A 25117-nucleotide genomic window follows, 5' to 3' on the forward strand; every position below is an offset into this window, starting at 1 on the left:
GAAGTTTCAATTCTGTCTCTCTAATAAGTGGCTCACCACATATTTTCTGAACATTCAGATTTAATTGTACAGTTGTTTCTAATTCCTCACAGAAAATCCTGGAGGCCAACTGTAAAGCCTAAACAAAGTTTGAACTTCTTAGCCTAGAATTTGACATTCAGTGTTCTCATATTCACCCTGGGCCATCATTTCTGCCTCAACTTCCAGTTACTTCTTCACAAATATCTTCACTACTATAAAATGGATCTCCCAACCAAGTAGCACACTCGTTCAGTTCTCTGAATCTGAAGTGGTGCTGCTCTCTGTCATTACACAAGAATACTTTCCTTCATGTCCTAGTCTGAGTTGTCCCTTATATACAAGGCTTTCTTTGATTATGTTAGCCAATAAAAGTGTTTCTTTTTCAAACTTTTTAAACCCTTGCTGTGTGGTTCATTAATTTTTTTTATATTTTTTATGATGTTAGTTCTCCTTCATGTAACTTTTCTGTCTCCTTGTGTGGTATGATGACAGGAAGCAAAGTAATTGTGCAATGCAAGCGTTCAAATCAGGGCTTTTTCCTCACCTATTGGAAGAAAAGACAGCCATCCTGAGGCTTTGGCCTTTTCCTATCAGTTCTTACTCTTGTGGTGGCTTCATGAACCATTGCACTTTCAGGTGTGCCTTCTAGTAAGTAATTAGAGAGGTACCAGGGAGTCGTTCCTTGTTTTCCTAGATTTTTTATGGTATTTGTTTAAAAATTGAGTTGGAAACCAAGGTGAACACACTCTTACCAGACTGGACCAACTTTTTTGGCTTTGCCTAACTTATCACTTATAATGTCTAATATCTATTATCACTTTGAATAATAAGCACTGAGCATAGAAGATTCATATATCTGTACAGAAGTCAAGTTCTACTAAATGGTTTTAATCACATGGAAAGTTCTTCTGGTCTATTTTGCTTATAAAATTGAATTTATGTCACAGAATCAAGTTTAATTCTAGTCTCAGGTGGGAGCACTCAGAGAAAGTTATGAACTATGGTTAAAGAAGGAACAATAGTGGTCTCTGACACCCACTTAACTCTATAGTTCAGAGTTGGTTTTCTATCATACTTCTCACTATATTCCTGAAGTTTTACTTACTTTTTGTTAAGGAAAAAGGACACAGTAGGGTGAGATAGGAAGGAAAGAAAAGAGGTAGTACTGTAAGAATAAGGGACTAGAAGGTAGGAAGAACGTGAAGAGGGAGTCTGAGATTCAAAGTGATGATTCTCTCTTCTCTACCTATGTTTTTTTTAGACAAGAGATACAATTCCATGCTTGTAGATGACAAGTAAGTTTCCTTCAGCTACATGTGTGTTTTGCTTAGTTCTCATAATAATATTGTTCTTTACAGTGTTTTGAAAATTTTGAAATAGATTCTAACATTTCAAAGTTGAAAAGCTTTATACAAAAATCAATGTTTTGGCTTCTTTAAGAGAAAAAAAATCTTAATTCCTACATAGTAACAATCAGCTGGAGATATGTAATGGCATTCCCTTTAGCTGAGGCAAAAACACTCCCAGGTTGAGAAAGGTCTCCCAGAATGAGCCTAATTCTTTTCTTCCTTTACAAAGCTACATTGGCCTTCAGACACTAAGTTCCTAAACCATCCACTCCAGAATCAGAAAGATCGTAAGGAGCTAGAAGTATTATTATCTAAATGAACATGAAAAGCATATATATCCATGTTATTAAGATGTCAAATAAATTTTCCCCTACTTTTGTAAAAACAATTGTTGAAAAATATCTAAACACAAATATTGAGCAATGTAATTCACCCCAAAGTTGGATTGACTTAAACATGCAATCAACATTCATTTTTAGCAATTTGGAAAGTAATATATTCCACAGTTGAATTTGAAATATATTTCAACACAAATTAGTATTATGAATTTTTTTGAGGCAAGGGAGAAGTGCTATAGAAAATCCATTCCAAATTATTCATGTCTGAGAAAATCAGAAAGAGGCCTGTGAACTTGCAAGGTGAAGGAACTTCTGAAAGAGAGATTATCTATCCTTCTTTTAGCTTGGTTTTATTTCTATGAGTAACAGAGTGAATGACTTTGGAGACCCTCCGTTCTTAAGCCAATGCTATACAGCAAAAACACTATATTTTTAGCCAGTGTTGTTATTGCAGTTAATAAACAGAGCATGACATTTCACAAGTCAATACTAACTTACATGAGATCACTTCTTAATGGAAATATTGAGTGTTCTTTGTGTCCTTAGGAATCATAAAATTTATGAAATCACTCATGAACTAGAAAAGTAGAGATCATTTAAAGTTGACATTTTCTTTCTGTTTTTTTGAAGATATGTAGTGAAATTGCAGCATCTGTAGGGAATTAAACATAAAAATAGACTATTTCTACACAGTAGTGAAATCTCGCTTATTTCATATTATCCTAGAAACATTGACATTAAGGAGATTAGAAAAATTATCTTGTTCAACCATCATCTCATGCTTCTATCTTTCCTATATCTCCTCTGACAAGTTAAAGTCCTACTTCTGCTTGAACTCACCCTGGTGATGAGAAAGCTTTCTGCCCTGAGGCAACCTCTTTCATTTGTGAACATCTATGACTGCTATAAAAACCTTATTTATATAATGTTGAAATATGTTTTTTTGTATTTCAACCCGTTTGTTCTAGTGATTCTCTCTGAACAAGTTGTACATTTTTCAGTGTGACAGCATTTCAGAAGTCTGTTAATTAGTTAACCAATTCTTTTTAAGCCTCTTTATTTATGGCTAAGTATTCACAGGTTTTTCAACTACTCCAAAATTGATATAATTTTGCGTTCCTTAATCAATTTGTTCATTCTTCCCTAAGTAGACCATGATTTTTCAATATTCCTCTTAAATTGTGATTCCCCAAAATTTACACATATTCTAAGGGTGGTCTCAACCATTATAGAATCAAATGTGATTTTTCACTCCATTATTGTAGACTCCCTATGTCCATTTTGCAATTTACCATTATTCTATCTTGTTTGATGATCTCATCACGTTATTGATTTTGTTTCCTGTTCACTATAGCACCCTATATATTGCTTTTTATGAAAGCTAGTACTAATTGTTATCTACCTGTTCTTTTATTTATATTACTTCTTTTAAATTCAAGTTTATGTCCTTACTTTTATCTTATATACTCGTTATTAAATTTATATTCAATTAACATTTAAATTGTTAGAATTTAACTATTATTCCAATTCACTATCAACATCTGGAACTTGATTGTGTTATTTGACATACTACCTTTCTTTATAAGCTTTATGAATCCACTAATCATTATGAATGTCATGTAATGACTCTACTGAATCATTATGAATGTTTTGATTAGGACAGAGTAAAGATATAGTGGATATTAGAGACTTTCTAAAAGTATATTTCATGGCTACCTTCCCCCAGAATTCATTCCATCTTTTCTTTCACCTATAGCAACTATGAGATCAGGAAGAGACTGACCCATCATCATCTTTAGGCATGTATACTGCTTGGTTAAAGATAACCAGCATAACTTAACCATCTACACCACAGCCATAGGCTTATGGACAATCCAATCAAGTAAAAGATAGAATGATGGGTTATGGGAAAATGTCTCTTTCTCTTGCTCTGGAAGATAAGATTGCAATGTGAGGTCTGGAACTTCTTGGAACTACTTTCTGCCATGAAGGATGACAGTTTGAAGACGAAGCCAAAACATATAGTTGATAAAATGTCCTATCAATATAGCTGAAGTTCTGCTCTAACAAAATCTAAGGCTTTATCTCTCTCTAAATCTTTTAATTATATGAGTAACTATATGAGAATAGGGAAATGAATGCTAGCAACCCTAGATACCATGAAATATAGGTAGCTTAACACAACAAAGGTCATATTTTATCTATATAAAGACTGGTGTGAGTTGTCCAAGGCTGGCCACTCTCCAATGATTTGGGAAAATGGGCTCCTTCCATGTTATGATCCTACCATCTCAAGCTGTGGCAGGGAAAGGAGGAATCAATAAAGAGGAAGAATGCTAGCTTCTAACTGCGTCGTTGGTCTAGAAATAAAATATATTGCTTCCACTCATAATCTATTAACCTGGACTAGTCCTGTAGTCCAAAATTAAATACCAGGGGGGCCAGTAATTGTAGAAGAATATCTGAATGCTTGATGAGCATTCATGGTATCATCAACCCAACATCATCTCTTTAAAGAACGTAGTTTTCATAGAGAACTGAAGGAGCCATTAATCTTAAGTTGTCTGCTTTTCACTTGGAACTATCCCAGAGGCAAGGATATATTAATGGCTAGGCTACTGGCTTAGAATAGAGGGAACACAGAAATTATAACAATAAATTCTTCCAATACACAATATTTTCCTCTCATTTTGAAAATCTGTATTAAATAGTTCTAACTCAGGATTCCTGGCCACATCTCCTATTTTCCCCAGTGGCTAGAAGATAAGAAATTTCCATTCATGCAGTTTACTATCTCATCTGCAAGTTTTTACCATACTCTGCTATGTAATCCTCTTGGGCATGGAGACTTGAAATCATTTAGAGAAGCTAAATGCTATCTTACCATCTCTTTACATATCTTGAGGTTCAATTGCTTTTGCTAATATTTATTCCACCGTCTCCAGGCTAAAAATTATTCTCATAGGCAGAGAATATGGAACAAAATTTTTAGAATCCCATTTCGTGTCACTTGTTTAATTTATAAATCTTGCCAGACACAGTACAGGTAAATTCTTTGTTCTTACTCTGAATATAACTGTAACTTAAAAATGTCTTATTTTCCTTACCAGTTGTTTCACAAACCTCAATTCATTCTAGGCTTTCTGACACTGTTCTTGTAGGCTCATGTTCCTTTTATATTTGTGTTTGGTTATATATCTCTACACCCCTTTCAACATGCATATTTAAAAGATAAAACCATCCAAATGGTCTTTATGGAGCCACTGAATTTTTGTATACTGTCTTTGATGAGTATTTTAATAATTTCATAGGTAGAAATTAAATTTCAAGTGATTTCCAAGCTCCCTGAACTTTTCCATTTTAGAGTCTGAAACTGCATAACCATATATATTTTTCACTTAAGTTCCTTCTCTTCCTACCTAAAGTTTAGGGTTGATTTTTCTTTTTTGGTCATTATGGTGGTAAAGTGTTTAAAATATCCTTGGTGCTCAATAAATGATTTTTGAATAAATGAATTTCAATTTACCAAGGACAATATTTCCTTTCTATGAGAATCCTATATCTTTTTTGTTTCAAGATTGAATCTTTTGGTCAATCTTCTGATAATGTTAATGATCCAATATAACTGCTCACTTTTTTAAAAATAGGAATATCAGTCTTTTTTTTTTGGTAACTTGTGACAAGTTTTCTATTCATAGAGTTTCAAATCTTTGCTAAACTCTTTTGAGTGAGTATAACACTAAGAAAGTCAAACTTACAGGTTTCATATCCATAGAAAACAGCTATCACTCCACACGTGATTATATTTCATTTTATATTCAAAGAGTGAAATGGTGGTTGCCAGAGGCTGCAGGGGATGTGGAAATAGGGAGTTACAATCTAAGGGCATAAAGTTTCACTTAAGTAAGATGAATAAACTCTAGAAATCTGTTATACAACATTGTACATAGAGTTAATAATGTATTGTATACTTAAAAATTTGTTAGGAGAGTACTATTAACATGTTAAATGTTCCTAACATAATAAAATAATATTTTTAAAAATAAAGTAAATGAGAAAACTATTATAATTATGCTGGCATAGTAGAAGCAAAACTAGGATGATGCTGAGAAAATCAAGATGTATAGCTAATCTGTTGTTGGCAAGTTTATATATGTATGTGTGTGAGAATACTTAATTCTATTCTCAAACTTTAATGATAGTTTGGCTTTGCATAGAATTTTAAGTTGAAAATAATTATCCCTTAAACTCCAAAGAATTGCCTTCTGACATAAAGAACTGCAAGTAAGAAACCTGAAACCAGTTGGATTTTTCTCTGTTCTTCCCCTCCTACTAAAAGTATTTAGAATATTCTTTTAGCCTTCTGTTCTGTAACCAAAGAGATTCTGTGTTTATTCTGTGGACGTAGAAATTTCTTTACTATTTCTAAATATGTAAATTAGATTTTTGATTTTTCTTTTCTAGGTTTTTTTTTTTTTTTTTTTTTTTGCTAGGAGATTCTCCTCACCATCCTATTTTACAGCTTCTTATTTAATAAGTAGTTGATTAATAACCTGTGACAGGTAGGGTTCCCTGGAAAAAGGCTGAGGTGGAGTCTGGGGTGCAGTGTTTTTATTAGGGATCAAAATCTGTGAAAAGAAAGAAGAAACAGAATTGGGCAGAAGAAATATTGAATTAGAATGCATGCCCAAGAAATCCTTGGCTAACTCTGGGAAGGTATAGAGAAAATATTGCCCACTGTAAAATCCTGTGTTAGGTCCAAATAGCTGGGTCTATATACCTCCCATCTTGTTCAGTCATTGGATTTGGGATGCCCAGAGAAGGTGCTCTCTGGGGAAGCTGCCCACTGAAATTGATGCAGATCCTGAAGGAACTGACATTAGGAGACTCTCTGTCGACCACATTTGCTATAGATAGACAACAGGTACTTTCTTGAAGGGTAATCTGCTTGGCATATGTGTATGTTTGCTATGGAATATATTTTTTATGGGTAGAGCTTATCGGTGTGTTTAAATTTAGGATACATGGAAAGGTAGTGTTTCAAATTCCTAGATCCAAGAATGTGGCAGTCTATTAATAGAACATTTTTCTTAATTTTCCAGAGCTAGATACATACCTTCTTTTTTTTGTTTTTCTCTTTTCAATATTTCTCTAGTGGGTGTAGAAAGTGAATAAATATACATAACTCTTAGGACACTCTAAACGTGGAATTGTAGAATCTAGTGGTCCTCCCAATCTTTGCCATTAGTATAATTCTTTGAGCACTAAACTATCTAATGTTCTTCAAAGTGGATCAGTTTACATCTAAGCTAAAGGGTTATATGTGATCAATATTTCAAATACATTTTGTTTTTAGGACTCTATTGAAATGTCTGCTCACCAATGCCCCTAAAATAAAACCCTTAATTTGGATTATACCTTTAATTGAGCTAAGTTGTTAAATGTGTGTCCAATCTGCCATTTTAAGGGTATAAAGTCTCAGTTATACAAGACGAATAATTTCTAGTTATCTGCTGTATGATATTCTGACTATAGTTAACCATTATATTAGGCATAAACAACTGTTAAGAAGGTAGGTATGTTAAGAAGGATGTTATGCCTTCTTACCACATAAAAGATAAAATAAAAATAACAAAACAAAAACACTATAGACTCAAAAACAAAACAACTCAGGTCTCATATTTCAGAAGCAATATTATCACTTTCATGTGTCCCTGTTTTTATTGCATTTTATATTAAATTTCCCTCATCATCACCATTATTGAGTAGTTTGTTGATAAAACTAGTAGTTGCTGGTTGGATTAAATTTAAAAAAATAACAAATCAATTAATATGACTTAATTGAATTATTTTAATTTCTGGATTAAATTCTCAAAAAGCGTGGGGACTCTACAGAAGTAGTGACCTGATATGCCTTAGTACTTGCAATCCCAAATCCCTTTCTTCATTTATAAACCCAAAGGACATTTTGGCAGAGCTCAGCTATATTTTCATAGTGCCAGGCAAGAGTTGTGGAACGTTCTTATCTTCTTATAATCTTGAGAAGAGAATCCATATTTTGTAATTGCCTGAAAGGCCTAAAGGGCATTTATTTTGTGCTATACATTTAATTTTATGTCACTTGACTGGCTGCTCAAACCTTCCAATCCCTGTCAACTGGATAATAGACTTCACTGGAGGATAGAGTCACTACTGAGCCTTGAAGCTGAGAGAACACTGTTGCCAGAATCGAAAATCTCCTGGGAACAGTGCAGACTCTTCCTTTAGCCTTCACAGAAGGTAACACAGTGCTGGCACATTTCTTGCTGGTTTGGAAAGACAGAAACTCTTTCTGGCTTACCACTTCCTGTGTGATACGAAACACTAAACTATTGAACTTGTAAAAACCATACAAAGTTGATGTTATTAAATCAGAAACTGAAGTGTCTGTTTATTCACAAAATTACAAAACCATAAGTGAAATTAAAAAACTACAATCTAGTAACGTAGCCAATGACCTTAGATCTTTTTTTGTTTTTTTTATTTGAACATATTACGGGGCACAAGTATTTAGGTTACATATTTTGCCTTTGCCCCACCTGAGTCAGAGCTTCAAGCATGTCCATCCCCCAGATGGTGCACACCATACCCATTAGGTGTGAATATACCCATCCTCTCCTCCCCACTCCCACCTGCCTGACACCCTATGAATGTTACTATTATATGTGCGTATTAGTGTTGATCAATTAATACCAATTTGATGGCGAGTACATATGGTGTTTGTTTTTCCATTCTTGGGATGCTTCACTTAATTGAATAGGCTTTAGCTCTATCCAAGATAATATAAGAGGTGCTAGATCACCATTGTTTTTTGTGGCTGAGTAGAACTTCATAGTATACATATACCACATTTTATTAATCCAATTATTATTGATTGGCACTTAGGTTGCTTCTACATCTTTGCAACTGATCAAGAAATGGTTCCTTGTGTACAATAAGAGAATATGACACTTCAAAATGAAATTGTTTTTTAATTTTCAGTCAGCTCAAGAGGCACCAACTTATTGAGCTTTTTTACTTTCCAATTCACTTCAAATGCCAAATGACCATAGAATGGTCCGCATTGAGTTCTTTGGCAACTTCCTGAGTAGTTGTAAGAGAAGCAGCTTGGATGATTGCTCTCAATTGGTTGTTGTCAATTTCCTATGGCCGCCATTGTGCTCTCCATCTTCAAGGCTCTCATTTTCTTTGCAAAACTTCTTGAACCACCACTGCACTGTATGTTCATTAGCAGTTCTTGGGCCAAATGCATTGTTGATGTTGCAAGTTGTCTCCCCTGCTCTACCACCCATTTTGAACTCGAATAAGAAAATGGCTTGAATTTGCTTTTTGAATAACATTTCCATAGTCTAAAATACATATAAAACAAACAACAAGCAATAAGTCATTAGCAAAAAATAAAGCAATAAATGTGCATGAAACGATATATAAAATAACCACATTTAAGAATGAATTCCAATATCAAAGGGAAATTTCAACAATGATAAAACCACAATTACTTTTGCACCAACCTAACAAGCTGTTTTAAAACTTGTGAATTAAAAACTTCTGAGTTTTCTTTACTAATAAAAGTATGGTAAGTTTATATTTTCTTCCTAAGTTCACCAAATCAGGATCATCAAATGATAAAAATATATTTTTCGTATTTTTTTAAAATCCTTTAAAATATATTTCTGAACATTTTCCTAAGAAATGGAATCTTTATCATTGCTGCTGTGTTTTTATCATTTCTATGTGGAATCTTAAGAAGCAAAAAAATGTCCACAGTGAAGTGAATGAATCCTTTTTTCTTCAATATCCATTCTTCCCCAATAAGGTAATAACACTAGAACATTATGGGAGAAGCTTTGTGATAGCTATATTACAGATAATTTGGGGACATATCTATACATTTGTTGAACGTAGAGATATATGGAAGAATGTAAGCAAAAAGAGAAAAGGCATTATGTATCTACTATCATGGCTACCAATATCAGAGCTGTTTATATTTACCAAGTACCTAAAAAGAAGTGACAATTTCAAAGGTGGTCTTGATTTGTTTTGATCAATTTTAGAATTCATAAACATAGATTCACAGTAATTGGGAGATTTCAATTTTTTTCCAACATTCATTAATATTTTCTACATTGAACAATTTAGCCATTTAATGCATTGTATTCATTTGCAAACTATGAAATTTGGAATTATATTTTAAAGAACAATTTATTTGTGGGGACAAATTTTTTTGATACAGAAAGAAACAAATGATAATTTCAGGTTAATAATTTCAATAGTTCCATTGTATATTAATAGTTTATTTCTGGATCTGAGCAACCATATATTTTAGGATTTGGATCCTTCTGGCATCTTATTCTAGCTCCTGGAAATGGAGTGAGATGTTATTACTTCTGTGTTCCCACAAATTTATGATATCACACAACTTCATGTGTACCATAAAAACCCCTTTTAATGCCTTGTGTTAAATGACAAGAATAGTACTTTCACCATTATGAATAATCTGGTATATGTTTCTTATGGATGTATTAGTTTGATGATTCTTAGAAGAATTACATTCTAAAACTTAACCACTTATTAAAGCATTTAATTTTTGATAATAGAAATGAATCAAATAAATATATTTCTGGGGGAAATTTATAGGACTTGATGATATTTGCTGACGAACCTTTAGGAATCTGATTAGCTGACCTTGAAATCTGAATGTGTTCTCAAGGAGACAAACTCATCTAAACTCCTAATCACAAGAAATATTAAATTAAGTAAACCAAACTAAGAGCCATTTTTTAGCTGCAAATTTATTAAACACTTTTACAACCTCTTATTCACGTTTCTTGTTCTTGCTATTTTTTTTTCTTTTCAGCAGTGGTTAAGCTTTTCTAAAAGTACAATGCCAGAGAAGAGCCAGAGTGCAAAAGTGCACTTCTGAGTAGGTGAAAAGGCCAGGGAAACTTCGTAAGAATGATCTCTAAAATTCCAGGTAAGGATTATCTGCTATTATATATACAGGTCCTAGGGATTTGTGTTGAGCTCTAGGGCTAGAGAGTAGCTCTGGCTTTTCACACCTGAAGGAGAACAGAGCCAGGGCATGACAATCAGCAGAGCTAAGTGCTGCATGTGCACATGTGTATGCATGTTTCTGGGAGTTGTGGGTTTAATTGCTTGGAGGCTAGAGATTTACCATATAGCAGCAGGCAGTTGATCAGCCTTTACTAGGTTGTAGGAGGTTCAAGGACAGAAACTAGCTTTGTATAGTTTCTCTCATGTCCCTGCCTTGCCTTACTACATACATATCCTATACTACATGTGCAGTATAAGCCAAATAATAATTTTTGTAAATGAATGAATTTTAATTTGCTATATAGCAGACAGTAAGAATATACCTCTTCTCCTTATTTAAGAGTACATTGAAAGTGAAGAGCATCAATGAAAAAAAATTTCCAAAATCAAGGAGCCAACAGATAAAAGAGCATCAGTGACAGCTTACTGTATGCTTCACCTATGTTTTTCTATGAAACAGAAAGAGGGCTTTTCTTTTGGATGCATAAGCTAAAGGAGTTTTTTTAAATCATCTGTTTATGAACAGATAAACATATCTGTTTATGAACAGACATTTCTCTTTAAGTAGTCTTGATAATCTTATTTATTTTTCCTTTGACTTTAAATTTTTAAAATATCTACTTTCTTATCACAGTAAATGAATGCAGATTTTAGATTAATATTGTTATAACCTTTGACAGAGAAGTCTTTAGGTATTTTAATATCACACAACTTAATCAGAAAGAAATTAAGCCACTTAATTATAAAATTATTAATTGTAAGAGATAAATGTTAATTAGACATGAGGGTCTTGTGTGAAAAAAAAAGAGATAAATGTTAAGATGAACTGAAGTAGGCATTGATAAAACTTTGGTCATTTAGATCACTAAGTAAGTTGTCTAGAATGTTGGCTAATCAGCAAACACACTTCCTATATACTGTATTGTAAAAGTAAGCTGAAGAGTTGACAGCTCTGTGGCAAGACAGTAAAGTTACACCATTGTCTTTGACATGTGAATGGAAACTGCTTATGATTTTGCTTACTGACTTTAATGGAAAATAAATTATTTGCTTTATAGCAGGTGCTAAAAGCTGTTTTGAGTTGTGCTTGTAAAGATACCCCATCTGGAGCCATTGCTGTGACGGGCATCAGTGCCTGATTAAGTTTCAAATATAATGTGCTGTCATTCCCTGTGACCCTGCAGGCTTTTGCACTGACTAAATAGGCTAGTTACACGGTATTATGCTAAGAAACATAATCCTTGTATTTCTCCAATTCTAGTTGGTGGCACTAATCTCTGTCCCCCAGGGATGTGGCATTTTGGTTTACTATCTTCAGGAAGGGAACAGATACAGATGCTTTTTTTTTTTTTTCTTTGGTTCTTCCTAACTGAATAGCCCTTGTTTCATATATTAGGGAATCGGCATGAGAATTCTGCCTGCTGAAGATATTCTATTTCTATTATATGTTTGAAACTACTACTAGAAAAATTCAAATCTCACTCTGATTAGTGGAACATGATGGTTTTTTAGGTTTCTGAGGATAAGCATGAGTTCAAAACCAGGAACTAATAAATTCAGAAGTATGGGTACTTCCTTTTCTATATCTGGTAAATTGTAATAGGTATATTTGAGGAACTCAATGCAGATTTTTTTTTTTTTTTTTTTTGGTCAAACCAATCAGTCTCAACCTTCTTTATGGGGTGGGCACTGATTTAAGTGTGATAAACTAAGCTGGCAATCTCTAAAATGGCAATTGGATTAGATTTTTGTCCAGAAAAATCTAGACTTTATCATTCTATATATATCAAGACGCACTTAGGTGGACTTGTATGAATGACTTCATTTCATTTCTGGGGCTATGAGTAATTAGCAATAGCCACAGATTCCTATGGAGCACAACACAGTAGTAAACATTTTCTCTTTATGGTGTATTGTGTAATGGTATACATTTTTTTTTTTTGATGGTTCAATGTCTCTGCCTGCATTCAACCACTCTAGAACCCATTATTACCACTCAGAGGGCAGAGACAACTTTCATTGTAACATCTTACACTGGTATCTGTGGCCTACAGTGTATAATCACCAGAGAGATCATCAAGAATATTTATGCCTCCCTAATAAAATCATTTTTAAATGTTTTGTTGAGTGAATGTCTTCCCAGATATCTCAAGAGAATGAGTCTGGGCAATGGCTGAGATGAGGCTAGGCAAAGGATCTACATAATAGATCCATTCCAAGTCTATTTCCTTAAGAATTACGACTCTTTCCTTTAGTACAACAAGGAAGTTTTTGCTTTTCACCTTCATTTACTATAACTCTTTGTTGGGGGAAGGCTTAGATTAGCCAACCTAGCAGAATATTAATGTCATGCATGAGTGCTCAAGGCTATACAACAAATTCTGAAATTGATATGCATGTATACATGACAATTAATTAGAACCTAATGAATCCTAAATTATATCTGTGGTCTAATACAGTTAGAACCAACTGCCACACATAGTCCCCAGACTCCCACCAATTTAGACTTATAAGGGATTTTTAACTCATTTAGTGTATAAACTATCATCTCCTAGAACAAATCTTGTGCCTCACTGCCTGGAATTTGCTGAAATATAACCCTTGTTATAGATCTGGAAGGAAGGAGAGGAAGAGGTAATTATGCAAATAATTTTATCATCTTATGATGCTAATTTTCCGGGTGCATCCAGGTGTTGAGGATAGACTGAGTTTTTTTTAGATAGAGGGAGGCTTAGGGGAATTTGAGGTTTCAAGATCCTCAGCCTCAGTCATGTCCTTTTAATTTTTCCCATTTAATGTTTCAGAGTCCTGCTTCTTCCCCATCAGTGCCATTAGCATAAGAGATCTGGAGTGTTGACCATTTAATTGGTACTGCAAGTTTAAACCCATACTGTGAATTCCTATGCATGTTCCTCAGCTATGTGTACACTATGATTAGCCACCATATGCTATACATTATTAGTGTCTCCTTTTCCCCCAGCATGGAGGTTATTTGTGAGTCCTGGATTACTGTATTTGAACAACTAAAACCTACAATCCCATTTTGAGGATAAGTTTCCTAGAATACTCCTGGTATCAATTGCTATATTAGACAACAGAAAATAGAAGACTCACCAAAGTTAGGATAATTTGAAGAAGGTTTATTTATAAAGGGCCTAATTAAAAAATGGTTGAAGTCTTGGAAAACCACTGAAATAATACAGAATTCCAGAAGCTTGCTAGCATAAGCAAATGTTAGCCTCTGTAGGTATAAAGGTAATAAGAAGTAGGGAAGATTTATAGAACCAGAAGAAGTTGTGTAGACCTGAATGTAGCAGTTCCCTGTTTCCAAATGGTATAGCTGCCCTGCCTGAGGTGACATTAAAGGAAAAGAAACAAGAGAATTAAAGCTCTGACCTCTCTCTCACCCCTTCCTCTCAAATTCCCCTGGGTCTACTTCCACGTGGAAGTAGATGGCACAGGACATCTGATATATTTTAACAGGTCAGCCTCCTGGGGCACAGAGTGGGATGGAAAAGGGTGGAGATTGAATTTGGAGGGACAAATGGGAATGCCAACGACACCTCATTTTTTGTCATTGATATTTTCTCTGGAATCCTGATAATAACTGAGAATTTCATTCTTTCCAGAGTAGGTGTGTCCATAGTGTGACAGTAACCAAATTTCCTAAGAATGCTATCCACAGGCAAAAGAGAGCTGGTACCACATGCTCTATTTAGCCACTGTGTATTTGATGTAATAATTATATAATTTAGAGAAATAGCATGCATAGGAGATTTTGTCCTGAAGAATTCGGTATTTGGGTTGATGCTGCTCAACTTCACCAATTGATTCGCCTTTGCCAGTATAAACATGGAATTCAAACATTAACAAACTGTGATTCAGTTCTATAAGCAATCTGCAGCTCTATCAGGGTCTGTAAGTACTTTTCTCAGAGTAAAGGGTAGTTTGATCTTTATAGTCATTCTTTATTTCTCCTTTGAAAATAGCAATGTAGACTGATATCTTTATATTGCAGTGAAGTCACAATATACTTTAAATTGAACTGTATGGATAAATGATATTATATGATCTTTATAAAATAATATTATCATTGAATAGAATAAGATATTTAATCACAGTTAAATTAGAAAACTATGTATACATTTATGGTCAAATATTTTTGACAGCTCAGTATGAGTCCCTTTCATTACTAGCACCTAAGAAATTTATAGTTTCCCATTTTTTTCATCCACTTTAAAGCTACATAAAATTCAAAAGAACTGAAGAAATTTGAGACCTGTTTTGGGAAAAATCTTTAATTTTTATAGCACTGCTATAAGCAATAATGATAAATGTATTGCTCAAATAAAATATGTAGTGGAAACATTTCCAACACCTCCATCTGCTGTTACCTTTAGTTTAATATGTACATTAAAATAGGATGTTCAACTTGCAAGCCACATTTACTTTGCAGTAATAAATACCACTGATCTGGAACATTTAAAATTCAGTATCACTGTAGAAATGATGAAATGAGACAAGAAGGAAATTTCTATTTAAACTAGTGCTATATTAGTAATGAAAAGATCAGTAACAACTCAGGCGCACACTTTTTTTCCTCCATTATTTGTGTGATATGAAACAACAGAATCATGAATGTTTAGAAGGAAATAAAAATGTATTCATAAAAATGCATTAGAAAATAATATGTATAGTTGTCTATAAATTAATTTGAATTCTTTCTCATTTATACTTTGATTTAAGGCTGTAATAAGAAAATTCTGTTTTCCTCTGGAAGGAAATGTGAATATTTGATGCTAAAATACTCAACTGATGGACAAAACATGACATTGAATAGAATAATTAGAGATTGCTTGTGAGGAATGGCATTTAAAAATAAGTACCACATAGATTAAAGCACTAGGACTAAAGTCAGAGTTTCAAAAGTTTGACTGATATAATTATTTGATTATTGAACTATAGGCCTCAATGGATAAAGTCATAGAAGATATATTAATAGAAAGAGTAATTATTAGTCTTAGATATTAGAGGTCCTAAGTAATCATGATTCTTTGTAATTTTAATAATAGCAAAACATTACCCCAAATTTCTTAGCATTTCAACCTCAGAAAATTGGCATTAAAGATTTGTTCTGGGATAGGAGATGACTGACTAGACACAGGTAGCATGTGCCTCCTCCACAGTGAGAACCAGAATGGTAAACAGATTCTCACATTTCAAACAGTTCTAGGGGAGAACTCTATGATTCACCAGGGAAGCAATGGGAAGCACCAGAAGTGAATAACGGGAGGGTTTGGGGCAACCTTGTCTCCAACACAAGCTTTTATGATTTTGGCTATAGAAGAAAACCCCCTGACTCACGCAAGATTTAGGCCTAACATAGACAGCTGTTTGGAGACAGCATAGAGATGTTGCTCCAAAAAGGGAAACTGCATGTAATTCCACAGGCATGTGAGCCTAGACCAGCTTGAGCCAGGTGCGATTCTGAGAACCTAGATGCTGAAGAACTCCACATGTGCCTGCAGCCACATGGCTCCCTCCAAGATGGGACGGAGGAACCCAGACACTCCCATTCACCCCTGGAAAGAATCCTACTGCCCCTCTGTGGGCTGCTGTTGAGACTGACATGTGAGCAGACAGAATTTTCTACAGTTTCTTGCCTGTACTGGGTAAGATGGATAAATGAGGCTCCAGCCTTTCTGGATGCAGGTCTAAGGTGCCATTTTGAGAGTTTGACACTGGTTGTGCCCTTCCCTGTGGCTGAATTTGGGCTGACATGGCTGTAGCCCTCCCTGGCTGGGGAGGGGAAGGAAAACTAGACTTTTCAGTTTGCATCTGGGGCAATGCCCACTATCTGGCAGTCAGCTGCTATGGGACCAAGTCTTGAGTGAACTGCACTCCCCAGAGTTCCCTGTCAGTGTAGCCTATCTGGGAAAGTCCCCATCCTCTCTGGTCATAGGTCCAAGGCACAATTTTGGGAGTTTAAAGCTGAGTAGCACCCTGCTCTCTGACTGAGTTTAGGCCAACTCAGCTGCAGCTCTTCTCAGCTGAAGAGGGACAACAGAGCCCAGGCTTTCCTACACACACCTACACAATTCCTACCACCCTACTATGGGCTGCTGTGAGATTGTGATGTGAGCAGATGATACCCCCTGAAGCCCGTTGTTCTTGCCCATGCTGTTCACCTGAAAGGGACCCACCTTCTCTGGTCACAGGCTCAAGGCCCCATATTGGGAGTTTAAAGCTGGGCAGCACCCTTCCCTCGGGCTGAGATCAGGATGAAGCAGCTGTATCTCTGCTCAGCTGAGGAGGAATGGGGAGCCCAAGCTCTCCTATACACACATAGGATAATTCTTACTACCTTTCTATGGGCTCTTCTGAGACTGAAATGCAAGCAGACTGTACTTTCCACAATTTCTTGCCTATGCCACTTGCTTGAAAGAGGCCTAGCCCTCTTTGATTGTAAGCCCACAGCTGGCACTATTTTGAGAATTTAATGCTGGGGATGGACTTTGCCCCACCCTTAGGCCAAGTTTAAAGTGACATGACTACAGCCATTACTTGGCCTCAAAAGGACAGGGGAGACCAAACTCTTCTCAGCACACTTAGAACAGCCCACCGCTCTGTTGCAGGTAGCTGTGTGACTTGGGACTAACCTACTCACTCCATTGTAGTTGTCAGTAACACCAACACAACCCACTTGGGTCCTACTGGGGATGGAAAATCCCACAGCCAATATCATGGGTAAAGTTGAAAGAATTCCCCCCTAGGAATTGGAAAAGGAAAAGGTTGCCCACTGTCACCACTCCTAGTCAACATATTAATAGAAGCAAAAGAAAGAAATAAAGGGCATTCCATTTGGAAAAAAGGGAGTAAAATTATCTGTTTGCTGATAATATGTTCTTATACTTAAAAAATTCTAAGGACTCCTCTAAAATACTCTTTGGTTTGATAAATTAATTCAGCAAATTCTCAGGTTATAAATTCAATGTTCAAAAATCAATAGCATTTTTATACAGCAACAATGATCAAGCTGAGAAGTAAATCAGGAACTCAATCCCATTTTCCATAGCTGCAAACAAACAAAAAACTGAGGAAAAAATATTTACCCAAGGTGGCAAAAGAGCTCTACAAAGAGAACTATGAATAACTGATGAAAGAAATCATAGAAGACACAAACAAATGGAAAAGCATACCATGGTCATAGATTGGAGGAATCAATATTGTTAAAACAATCATACTGCCCAAAGTAATTTACAGATTCAATGTAATTCCTACTAAAATATTAATGTCATTTTTCACATAATTATAAAAAACAATTCCAAAATTCATAGGGAAGAAAAAAAGCACAAATAGCCAAAGCAATGCTAAGCAAAAAGAACAAAACTAGAGTCATCACATTACCTGTCTTCAAAATTATAATACAAGGCTATAGTAAACAAAGCTGCATAGTACTGGTATAAAAGTAGATATGTAGATTAATGGAACAGAATAGAGAACCAAGAAAAAAAAACATATATCTACAATCAACTTATCTTTGACAAAGCAGACAAAAACTTACACTGGGGAAAGCATACACTACTCAGTAAATGATGCTGGGAAAATTGTATAGCTACATGAAGAAGAATGAAATTGGATCTCTATCTCTCTCCATATACAAAAGTTAACTCAAGACGAATTAAAGACTTAAAAGTAAGACCTGAAACAATAAAAATTCTAGAATAAAATCTAGGAAATTCTCTTCTGAATATTGGCCTAGGCAAAAATTTAAGACTAAGACTCACAAGCAAATACATTAAAACAAAAATAGACAAATGAGACTTAATTGAACTAAAAAGCTTCTGCACAGCAAACAAAATAATCAAAAGAGTTAAATAGACAATCTGCAGAATGAAGGAAAATATTTGCAAACTATGTGTCTGACAAAGGGCTAATATTCAGAAGCTACAAGGAACTCAAACAACTCAGCAAGAAAAAAAGAAACAACTCCATTACAAAGTGGGCAAGTGACATGAATGGGCATTTTTCAAAAGAAGATAGACAAATGACCAAACATAAAATAATGCTCAATACCACTAATAATTAGAAAAATTCAAATCAAAACCACAATGAGATGCCATCTTACTCCATTAAGAATGACCATTATTAAAAAGTAAAAAAAAAAAAAAATAGACGATGGTGTAAATGTGGTAAAAAGGGATGGTGGGAATGTAAATTAGTACAACTTCTATGAAGGTTAGTACGGATTTCTCAAAGAATTTAAAGTAAATCTACCACTCAATCCTGCAATCCCACTACTGGGTATCTATCCAAAGGAAAATAAATAATAAAATCAAAATGATACCTGCACTCATGTTTAATGCAGCACAATTCACAATTGCAGAGGTATGGAATCAAACTAAGTATCCATCAACTGATGAGTAGATTAAGAAAATGTGCTGTGTTTATACACACACACACACACACACACACACACATATACACATGCACACAGGCCATGGAGTACTACTCAGCAATAAGAAAGAATAAAATAATGTTTTTTGCAGCAACTTGGATGGAATCAGAGGCCATTATCCTAAGTGAATTAACTCAGGAACAGAAAAATAAATGCATGCTGTCAACTTATAAGTGGGACTTAAACTATGGTTACACAAGGGCACACAGAGTGTTATAATAGACATTGGAACCTCACAAGGAGGGAAGCTAGGAGGGGGTGAGGGATGAAAATTACCTAAGGGGTACATTGCACACTACTCAGGTTATGGGGACACCAAAAGCCCAGACTTCACCACTATACAATATATACATGTAATGGAATTCAACTTGTATACTCTAAATCTATTAAAATATTTTTAAAAAATGAACAGAAAGATTTGTTCCTATTTATTGAGGCCAGAGAATTGACTATTATTTATTGTGTTCTGGAATGCTACATACAAAGCAAACACAAACTGCTTAAAATATTTCAAAATTCCAAATAAATTAAAACCATTATTTAAAAATGATTTATTTTTACTTTAATTACCAACATAACTTCATAACACAGAATGAAGTTTAAAAATACTACTTGGCAACTTCTTATTGATTGATTGAAGCAAAATGTGGATAAAGCAAATTCCTGATAGTATGATCTGTTTTGTTTTCCTAGGTCAGCTATAAAAATAAAGCAATCATTTCAAGTTTTAAAATTCTGTTAGATGATTTTATCAGAAATACAGTGGAATAAGAAAAGTATAATAGTGATGATAGAATTTGAATGAGTTTAGATTTATAATATCATTTTTGAAATGGTAGAAATTATAGATTGGACAGTATGTTCTGATATTATTATGAACTGGTCAATAAAAAAGCAACAATTTAATAAAAATGACTCAAGCTTTCATTTAATTTTGTTACTGTACTTAGTCATATTCATTTATTCACTAAAAGCTTATTGAATCCCTTTAAGAATTAGAGACTATACTAGTTTCAGAATATTTTATTACTATAGTAATAATAATAATAATAAAGTACTTATATTCTAATAACATGATATTTAACTTTTTTTACCTCAGTTCATGAGTTTGATTATACCTGTATTGTATTCAAGAACACTGCCTTTTATTTTCAGAATATTTTAAAGTATACTTCCTTTGCTGTACTTATAATAATTTGCATTTCTCTTAACAGACAATGGTTGATTAGGGAGTTGAAGCACTGAACTTTGTTTCCGTATACTATATCTTTTATATGTGTATTAACACAACTCTAGACTCAGATATGATAATTTTTCTTCAGTGGATGAGTCAGTCAAAATGTATTGTCACTTATTTGCACTACTGATCTTTAAAAATGGTAATGAAGGAAGATATGTTAGCATAACAATTTGATAATCACCAATAAGACATTGTTTTAGGTTTGACTGAATCTATCAATGTCACTTTATCCTAAAACAAAATAATCAAGCAAAAATAAATTCAGCAAAAAAAAAACCATAGAAGCTGAAAATTTCACAATTTAAGGACAGTCAAATTATTTATTCCTCTTTGAGAGATATAAATGCAAATGCTTCCTATTAATAAATGATTTGGGGAAGACAATTATCAAAATGAACTTGTTTACTTGAATATTGTTCAATTGTACAAAGCATTTAACATTGAAAGGGCAGACTACTCAGTTCTTTGTAGAGAGTTAAAATAAAATTTTTAACTATACTTGAGTATTTGAATAAAAATAGTGAATAGTCTGTAAATGTATAAATAAAGCACCATTTTCTATGGACAACACAAAAATCTGCTTAGATTTGTATTTTTGGATACTTTCTATTACAAATATTATCTATTTCTTAGATTTTCATGGATTTTAATTTTACTCTTTTAATCTACAAAATAAGTTTTTATTGATTTATTCAATTTTGACTATCATTTATTAGGTATTTATTTTGTATATAATAAAGACACAAAATTAGTATTAAAATGTCATCTTCTCTGAAGAAACTTATTAAATGAGACAGAATACATTATACAGATAATTTTACAAAATATTTAAATAAATGTATCATATAAAATGATGACTATGTGGTGATGTAAATAAATGAAGAATAAACATTTAAATATTCAAAATTTGGTAATTTATTGATAGGGAAGCGTAGAGACAGAAAGACAAGTTGAAAAGCAGTTTGAACAATTCAGGCTAAAGTAAATGTGGTCAAGGAATAAAGATAAGTAACCTAGAAGACAGCAGAAGCTGTTCATAGTGCTGAAAACTTACATGACACATACACAAACATTTTCTTCACTGGACTAGGCTGATATTTAGAATTTTTCTCCTTCACTACACATTTTATGCTCCTTTTTACTTCAGTCAGCATCACAGCTGGCAGGATTCTGTATCCATATTCATGAGGGATCTGACCTTTTGTAGTTCTGTCTGTATAGGGTCAATATAATGTTCCATTAAATTGTAGCACTGTACATGTTAGTACAAGGAGAAGTCTTAGGTTCCATCAAATACTTGAGTTCCATCTATATTGCTTTCTGTCCCCGTTGTATTAAAACACATATTTCCTTTTTATAGTCAAAATGAATTATTAGACCAAATGCAACAATCTAATTTTTTTCCTCCTGTTTAATTCAATGGCATGAAGAGCTCTAAAAGACCAGTTAATCTCTGTTTCCAATTCAGTGGTACCACTGATGTGTCTTGGAGGAGGCATACCCTACTTGGGCATAAAACTTCTTAAGCAGCAGGTTTGAGAAAAAAATAATGTAAGTAAGTATTTAGATGTTTTATGTACTTCATGATTCCCACTTATAGCATTTAATTTTATTAGAATTGTGAGAGAAACGGCACCCCATACTAGTTACTGGCTTAGTACTTAGTACTGGCTTACAGTACTATATATTTAGCACTATAATGGCTGATACTGCAACTAACTCCATCTCTTTCTAAGATCAGCCACTTTTCATGTGGTATGGTACATAATGAGACCTTGAGCATAAAAACATTGCCTAACTTCTTACACCGGAGAGTTGCTTTCTTAAAATCAATGTTATATGCCATCCTATAATTATATATCAGGCATTTAGTTGGTCCAGGCTAGGTTGTTATAAAAGAATAATAATAGGTAAGGAGTGAAATTCGATTATACAATTTTAATAAGTATCTATTCCAGTGCAAAAAATGTTGGTCCAAATTCGTGGTTCTAACGTAATTAATTAATCTGCTGTCAAGTAGCTATACAGCTCTTCCAACACTATAATTTTGAGCATCCTTATAGGAACTACATTTCTGATGGCCACCAAGGAAAAATTGGGCTCTTAGTATTAGTAATTTGTTTGATTAATAAGGGCATGTTCATTGTGTGGACCCATCCATAGATTCTATTCCTATCACTGGGGATGCATTTCCATGCGCTCACTAAGAATGCACTATAGTGACTGAGAAAGCATGGTGATGGACATGTACAGAGTGCCTTGTCTTTACATTGGATTATTATGATCCTCATATGAAATGTAACCTATTGTTGAGGATAAACATATAACCTAAATTTTGAGTGATCCACACACAGTCCCTTTTTCCAAACCACCATATCAATTGTCAACAATCTTCTAATATTATTTCTTAAAAATGCTTAAGCATCTAGCCAAAACATTAATAACTAACTGACTGTGGACCAATGCAGAACATAACCATAGGCCATTTCTTTTTAGAAGCAAAATGAATACTTATTTCTGTTATTTTCCCAGTGATATGGACATATCATCAGATTTATTATTTTGGTAGAAAGAGGGAGTTGTAGTTGTCTTTGCTATACCCACCATAATAATTTTTCTTCATAGGACAAGAAGAAAGATGGGGATCTTTTCAGTTGGCAAATGCCTCCTTCAAGAACTAGAAATGAAATAACATCAGTTTAGAATATTCTGATGCTGCAGAGAATGGGCACTGTATGCTTTTCAATATGACTAAAGCTCCTCTTTAATTTATTTCTCATACTACAAATTTGTGAAGACATAGTTTAATATGTGCAAAACAACATGTGTCCAAGGATACTTCCTGCAGGATTATTTGACACAGCAAAAGATGGTAAACAATCTCAGTACGTGTCAGGGGGTGACCAGTTAAAAGAATTACAATCCAGCCATACCAGAGATCGCTCTGCAGCCGTTAAGAAGAATGGAGTGGCTCTGTTTGTTGTAACATGGAAAAACGTCCAAAAAGTACAGTGATGGGAGGAAACTAAGATGTAGCACAGTGCATCTTAGTTCCCAGCTCCACCATGTTACTAGCCTTAGGAGCTAAATTTTACATCTCTGGATTAGGAATCAGCAAACTGTGGCCCAGGGGCCAAATCCAGACAGCCTGTTTCTCTAAATAAAGTTTTATTGGAACCTAAAAAAAATAGCAAATTCTTAGATTATTTTAGCACATAAGCCATTTAACTTTGGTGTGATTTTACTATTGTCCCCAATCCCACCTTAGTCATACTGGAATCTGATCCTTGTTATATCTCTGAAGTCAATGAAAGATAGAGATGGGGGGTGACAATGAACAGTGTTCCTTAACTTTTCAGACAAAGTTAAGGATTGTCTTAGAAAATATTAGATTGATTAGAAAATATTTGAGAGTATTCCATGCTACTCAGATGTTCAAGCATATATTTTCCAGTTTTCAGGATCCCAGTTTTTTCAAAGCAATACCATGTCTTTTACAAAATGACACTGTCACTACAAATCAGCAACTTACAGGATTAATTGTTGCATTTTGTTTTTATCTACCTGTCTGTGACTATAGGATTAATAGTAGATGTTTTTAATACCATCATAGAAAATCCCTAGATTTAAGTACATTACTTGAGCTAAAAACCTATAAATTTGATTTTGTACTTAATCTGTCAAACAATAATTAAGAGCAACTACAATGCTCCACAGGCCTTGATTTTCTCATTTTTTAAAAATATTCTGTATTAGCTTCCTAGGGTTTCCACAACAAAATATCACAAATCCAAATGGCTGAAAAAAACACAAATTTATTGTACCACAGTCTGAAGGCCAGAAATCCAAAATCAAGGTGTTGGCAGGGTGTGTTCCTGCTGAAATGTGTATAGAATCCTTCCTTGCTTCCTCTTACGGTTTATGGATGATCTTCAGGATTCTTTGACTTAACAGCTGGAAAAGTCCAATCTCCGCTCTGCCTTCATTGTCACATACATTCTCCCTGTGTATGTCTCTGTCTTCACATGGCTGTCCTTAAAAGGAAATCAGTCATATTGGACAAGGTGCCCACCCTACTGTAGTATAACCTCATCTTGGCTTACCTAATTTCATATGCAATCATCTTATTTCTAAAAATGTTCATATTCTGAGGTGTTAGGAATAAGTACTTCAACATATCTTTTCTTGGAGTACACAGTTCGATCCATAACATATTCTTGTATCCAGCTATAGCTACAGCCCCATAGTCTTGTCTTCAGGTAAGCCTAGGTGATCATTTAGTTCATGGTTTTTCCTTCACACGTAAAATGTACTGATTACTGAATACTGATAGATTTTCACTGACTTTAATTTCATCTACAATAGATAACACATCCTAGATTTCTTCCATTTCTCTAAGAGTCTCGGTACCAGTTTTTGTGACAGTAAGATTTAATAACTGGTGCCAATTTAGACTTTTAAATGAGAAAATGGATTTATTCTTAAGATACCTATATGCCTACAGAATAAATGGGCTGGCTAGATAGCAATGCTTGATAACAGATCAGAGGCAAAATATCGCTAAGAATTCAGCTAAAATTACACCAGAGGGTCATTCGTTTAGGATGTTGCTACAGTT

This window comes from Microcebus murinus, chromosome 1 (assembly GCF_040939455.1).
Source record: "Microcebus murinus isolate Inina chromosome 1, M.murinus_Inina_mat1.0, whole genome shotgun sequence".
Taxonomy (NCBI): domain Eukaryota; kingdom Metazoa; phylum Chordata; class Mammalia; order Primates; family Cheirogaleidae; genus Microcebus; species Microcebus murinus.